Genomic DNA, 6145 nt, shown 5'->3' with positions numbered 1-6145 from the left:
CGGGAGGCCGCGCCGCCGTCCTGCTGTGGATCGCTGGTGTCCCCGGGACCCGGCGAGGCCCCGCTCGGACGGCGTGGGGGTGGCCGGCGTGGGTCGGTCGTGGTGGACGGTGTCCGCGGTGGGCAGGGCGCGGGCCAAGGTCCACGTGCGCTCGGGGTAGAGCCCGAGGCCTCTGGGGAGCCGGTTGGTGATTCCAGCCGACAGTCTGCTTTCTTTAAGCACTTGAAGCTGCGGCCCCTATCAGGCCCTCCACCAAATAGAGCGAACGCCGCGCTCTGGAATCGCGGGCGTGCGTGCCTGCCTAGCCTTTTCTGGCGGATTGGTGGGTTTCGGTCCATTTTCAGTCAGTGTCTACGTCTAAGCATGAGCCGGTTCTGGGTCTGAACCCGAGGGTTCGGCGCCTGAGCCATCCCACCCACCCTGGCCCTGTGCCGTCTGCGCCTGTTCAAATCTGGCCTGGCTCATCGTCCCCAAATGGTCTTGAAACTCAAAAGTAATCTTCGTTAAAAACAGAATTTGCTCGAGACGGTTTGCGGCCTCTGGGTCAGACCCGCTCCTTTGTTTCTTTTTCCACCTTTTGCTGGAAGCTCTTTGAGGGCAGGAAGATAACGCGGCGTGCCCCGAATACCCTCCCACACACTCCTCCCACGGCACTGCAGCAGCTTCCACGTTCAGGAGCCGTGCTTACATGATGCTGTAGAATTGAAAAAGCAAAATTAAGAAAAAAACTGGGCTGGGGCAAAGCCATCCTTAAAGCAGCTTTGATTCAATCTAATATGTTGACAAAGTAACTTCTGTGTTTTTAAATGAGTGAAATTGACATAAAGTGAACACTTTCGTAGTAGATGCACATTTAAAAATTTTGAACCAAGACTTTTATTTTCACTTTGTAACTCATATTTATTCCTTGAGCACCCATTCTTGGCTCTGTTCTTTGTTTTGCAAGGGCGCTAAACTGCTGTCTGCTTTTCTGAATAAGGCATTTTTTCCCTAATGTTTTGCAGTATGCTCCACCTCGCGATAATGTTTCCATAGAGTATGTATTGTAGATAAGGCTGTAGATACGGCGAAGCTCAGGTCTTCAAGGGCCCTCAGTACTTTTTAAGATACCGGTGGTATAAGGGATAGTGTAGCAATCCAGTGTAAACCTAAATTGGTTGGCACTGCCTCAGCCTCCACGTGTCTGAATTTTTTTTTTCTAGTTTTAACAGTAAGACATGATCATTGTAGAAAATAGAGAAATAGTATATAAAAAGTAAAAATTAACCTGAAGTTCAATTACTGGAGATAGTTTATACTAGTATTTTGGTTACTTCAGATCTTTTGTGTGTGCATAGAAAATGTTTTTACAAACTTGTCATCATGATATGTGGTTTTCATATCTAGTTTTTTGGGGGTTTGTTTACTTATTATTTTTCTCTTTTAAAAATGTAGATAGTTACCTAATGACTTCACTGATGATTTGCCATTTTCAGTAGTTTTTCCCCATTATTTGAAGGGGGCGTCATGAAATCCTCTGAACTAAAGGAATTAGGAAATTTGGATCATTCTGTTTTTCATGGGTAGAATTCATTGATTGCTGTTTAAATTTATCATAGGTAACCTAATGAAATAGGTTTCTGAGTAATAAGTGGAATTGTTTCAGGAGTTGAGAAATACTGTAATTTGGAGAAGGCGCTCTCAACCTACTCCAGTACTCTTGCCTGGAAACTCCCATGGACTCCCTGGTAGGCTGCAGTCCATGGGGTCGATAAGAGTCGGACACAACTGAGAGACTTCACTTTCACTTTTCACTTTCATGCATTGGAGAAGGAAATGGCAACCCACTCCAGTGTTCTTGCCTGGAGAATCCCAGGGACGGGGGGAGCCTGGTGGGCTGCTGTCTGTGGGGTCGCACAGAGTCGGACACGACTGACGTGACTTAGCAGCAGCAGCAGCACTGTAATTTTGGCTTCCATAGTAAGCTTATATGTTAAACTGGTGAACACATGGTAACTGCTTAATTTCATTTGGTACAAGTGATAAACATCCTGTCATTCCAGTGTTGTATTTGTTTAGCCAAAGTTTGTTCTAAAATAGGATACTGATGTACTTTGACCTGTGCCCAGCAAAATACAGTCTTTCCCCACTGACTTCAGTCCCAGAGAGTGTAGACACACCCTGTCCAGCCATTTGTATGATTTTCACAAGCAGAATTCATTGGTTACCATTTAAATTTGTCACAGATGCTCTAGTAGATTAGCAGTATTGGTCTGGTGACTAGAAAGAGCCGTGAGTTAAGGCAATGCTAAGGCCACCGCTTTGTAGAATGGTCCCGCTGGAGTTCTCCTGGGGATCGGGTAGGGACAGGAAGGTGAGAGGGGAGCTTTTCTGACTTTATTATGTTGGTCATTCTCAAACTCTTCCTCTCCCTCTGTGGCCTTATGCTGTTTACATGAATTACTGCTTAAGGTGTGTCTGGGTCGTTTTTATTCTCTAAATTGTAAGCCTAGTTCAGGACTTAACATGGGGCATTCTGAGGAGTAGCCTTTCCAGTTTTATGCACAAAGCAGTTTATTTGCCCTTTCTGTGACACTTGATACATTACTATTAGTACTGAAACATTCTTCCCACTCCCTTTCCAAAGTCCTTTGGTGGCTTCAGACTTCCCCTTTCCCAGACCTGTGTAGATTTTAAGTGTTCAGGTTGTGGACAGCAGCTGCAAGTAGGTTCTTTTTGGATAACTTTGAAATATTCGAAAGAATTGGGGTTGAAGAAATGGAGAGGGAGGAGAGAGACTATATAGATCCTCCCAAGTTACAGTCATAGCAAGACCAGTTAAAAATGTGGTGAAAACACTCATTATAAAATTATAAAACACTCATTATTGCACATTATAAAACAATAATGTGCAGTGCTTTAATAACTCCAAACATAGAGATTGCTGGAAGGTGAACCTGCGAATAGCCTCTCATTTATCTCAGCATTGGAGTGCTGGAGCCAAATCCCCACTTTTCTGCCCACATGCTGCTCTCTGATTGCAGCCACAGTCTCTTCCTAACCGTCTCTCAGACCTGTGCTGTCTGGACCCGTGGCTAGTGCCGTGTGTGTGACTTACAGGTCAGATTTTGAGATTTAGTGTAAAAAAAATGAAATATTTCAATTTCTCAAATACTGATTGCATATCGAAATGATAATATGTTGTCAATCCCATGTTAATAAATAAAATACATTATTGCAATTAATTTAGCCTGTTTGTACTTTAAACAAATATGGCCACTGTAAGATTTAAATTTATGTTTATGGCTTGCATGTGTGGCTTTGCCTGATAACAACAGCCACCTTAGGCTTAGTCCCATGGGGCGGGGTGCTCCCAGGTGGCAGTAAATCATCATACTATGTATTATCTCTTTGTTTCTGTAGTTTCAGCCAAAAGATACTGCCTATGGTAGATGCATCTGATTTCTTTCAGTGCTTTTATGATAGCTCTCACAGAAGCACTATTCTTCTGAAGAATACCTTAATCTTAAAACCACTTCCAGGTAATTGAGTTAACTGTTACTGAGTTAATATATTAATTAATCATTGAACTTAATGAAATGACATCTGTTAAGCACATAATCCATTAAAGAAAACGTTGAGCTAAGCATAATCAGCTGAATTTTCCCCATTGGTCTGCTACTTACTCATTGATTTTTATAATGGACTATTTTTCAAAGATTTAAGAAATATTTCTGAGAGAAACTTGAAATTGAGAAAATCAAGCTCACGATTTATTTTTTTCTCCTGTGATTAAAGAAAAGGCTACAATAGTTAGCTTTTAAGTGTGGAACACTTTGGACCAGCTTGTGGGACAACTATCCTTTTAACACAAAGAATGGTTTTCTTTTGGGACTTCCCTGGTGATCCAGTGGTTAAACCTGCTCTTCCATTGCAAGGGGCATGGGTTCTATCCTTGGTCAGGAAAGGAGGATCCTGCAGGCCAAGTGGCCTGGCCAAAAAAAAAAAAAAAAAGAGGTAGATGAGACACTATACTTAAAAAAAATCATATTATTTTTATTTGATTTTACTACCCTGTGTGAGGGTTTGATGCAGTGTCCATTTTAACAGCATGGGCCTTGTGGGGCAAAGGAACCTATATTCAGAGCTCAGCTCAATTAGACTGGCTGTGATCTTCGGCCCATTAGTTAACTTCTGTAAGCCTTAGTTGCTTTATCAAATTATTAAACTAGTTTCTTAATTATTAATGGGGTGTAGTAGTATCAGACTTCCCAGGTGGCACAGTGGTAAAGAATCTGCCTGCCAATGCAGAGATGCAGGAGATTCGAGTTTGATTCCCTGGGTCGAGACGATCCCCTGGAGAAAAAAATGGCAATGTGCTCCAGTATTCTTTCCTAGGAAATCGTATGAACAGAGGAGCCTGGTGGGCTACAGTTCATGGCGTCATAGAGAGTCAGACACGACTGAGCACACACAATATTGTGAAGCAACTATTTGTGCTTATTTCTTGCTTCCTAAATGTAAATACCTAGAAGCTTTGAATATTTTTTTAGTCCCCTCATATAGAATGCAGAGAAGGCAATGGCAACCCACTCCAGTACTCTTGCCTGGAGAATCTCATGGACGGAGGAGCCTGGTGGGCTGCAGTCCATGGGGTCGTTAGGAGTTGGACAGGACTGAGTGACTTCACTTTCACTTTTCACTTTCACGAATTGGAGGAGGAAATGGTGACCCACTCCAGTGTTCTTGCCTGGAGAATCCCAGGGACTGGGGAGCCTGGTGGGCTGCCATCTCTGGGATCACACAGAGTCTGACACGACTGAAGCGACTTAGCAGCAGCAGCAGCAGCATGTAGAATGCAGTTCAAAAGTGTCTTTTACTTGTGCTGTGCTTAGTCTCTGTCATGTGGGAATAAAGGAGTGAATGCAATTAACATAAGACATTAAAGTGAGAACTGGAATTTTCTTCCCTCTCCTTCACAATTCTTACTTTTGTATGCACATCTCACCATTTTGTTGGCATTGCTTGAAGGTTTTGCTTGGGGGTTATTTTCAGTCTCGCCACAAGCCATCATTATAGGCAAACTTGTTATAATGCTTTTTCTGATAGAGGAATAGCTGTAATCCTTTGACTAATTATTGCTTTGTATTTGACTTTTCAAGTGTTCTTTCTGAGGCACCTGTTTACATTTAATTCTTACTGTGTGGTAGTGAAAAAAAGGGGGTTTACAAGTGAAAAAAAAGGAGACATAAGTTTTGTGAATGATATAAGAGTGGCGGGAGCAAGGTGTCTGGGTCCTCAGTCCCAGGCAGTGGTGTGTATAAGATTCAGCCTTTTACTCATCATCTATTCATCTTCTCTTTTATCCTTTTTCTCTTGAAGTTGGTGAATTGAAAGTTATCTGTATTTCAAGTGCTTCGTAAACAAGCACCAGCGGCCAATAGCCATTTAGGACACTTGTTTATGTAACACATAAGTTTTCTCAAGTATGTTTAACCCACTGAAGTAAGGTGTGAAATAACCACAAAGCAATAGTTCTAGAATGAAAACTAAATTGTGGAGCAGTAATTGTATTTTGATTAACTTTGTTTCATTTAAAATTTTAAGAAAGTTGAAAAGAATTAAAAAAACAAAAGAAAAACACACAAAAAAATAAAAAACAAAAGGAAATTTTAAAAAAAAGAAAAAACAATTTAAGGAAGTTGATCCTTATATATATATACATAGTTTTCCCAAACCTTAGAAATCTCATTGAACAATTGTATCCTTTTATGGGAGAAATATCAATAACCTCATATATGCAGATGACACCACCCTTATGGCAGAAAGTGAAGAGGAACTAAAAAGCCTCTTGATGAAAGTGAAAGTGGAAAGTGAAAATGTTGGCTTAAAGCTCAACATTCAGAAAACGAAGATCATGGCATCTGGTCCCATTACTTCATGGGAAATAGATGGAGAAACAGTGGAAACGGTGTCAGACTTTATTTTTTTGGGCTCCAAAATCACTGCAGATGGTGACTGCAGCCATGAAATTAAAAGACGCTTACTCCTTGGAAGGAAAGTTATGACCAACCTAGATAGCTTATTGAAAAGCAGAGACATTACTTTGCCAAGAAAGGTTCGTCTAGTCAAGGCTATGGTTTTTCCAGTGGTCATGTATAGATGC

General features: G+C 41.6%; 1 protein-coding gene across 1 annotated transcript in view; it reads left to right on the top strand.

Moving 5' to 3' along the window:
- The window catches only part of PRDM10 (PR domain containing 10), a 99334-nt gene that overhangs the window by 1070 nt on the left and 92119 nt on the right, over positions 1-6145 (top strand). The window lies entirely within an intron of this gene.

This window comes from Bison bison, unplaced genomic scaffold (genome assembly GCF_000754665.1).
Source record: "Bison bison bison isolate TAMUID 2011002044 unplaced genomic scaffold, Bison_UMD1.0 scf7180017864205, whole genome shotgun sequence".
Lineage (NCBI taxonomy): Eukaryota > Metazoa > Chordata > Mammalia > Artiodactyla > Bovidae > Bison > Bison bison.
This window is presented reverse-complemented; position numbering and strand designations above follow the sequence as displayed.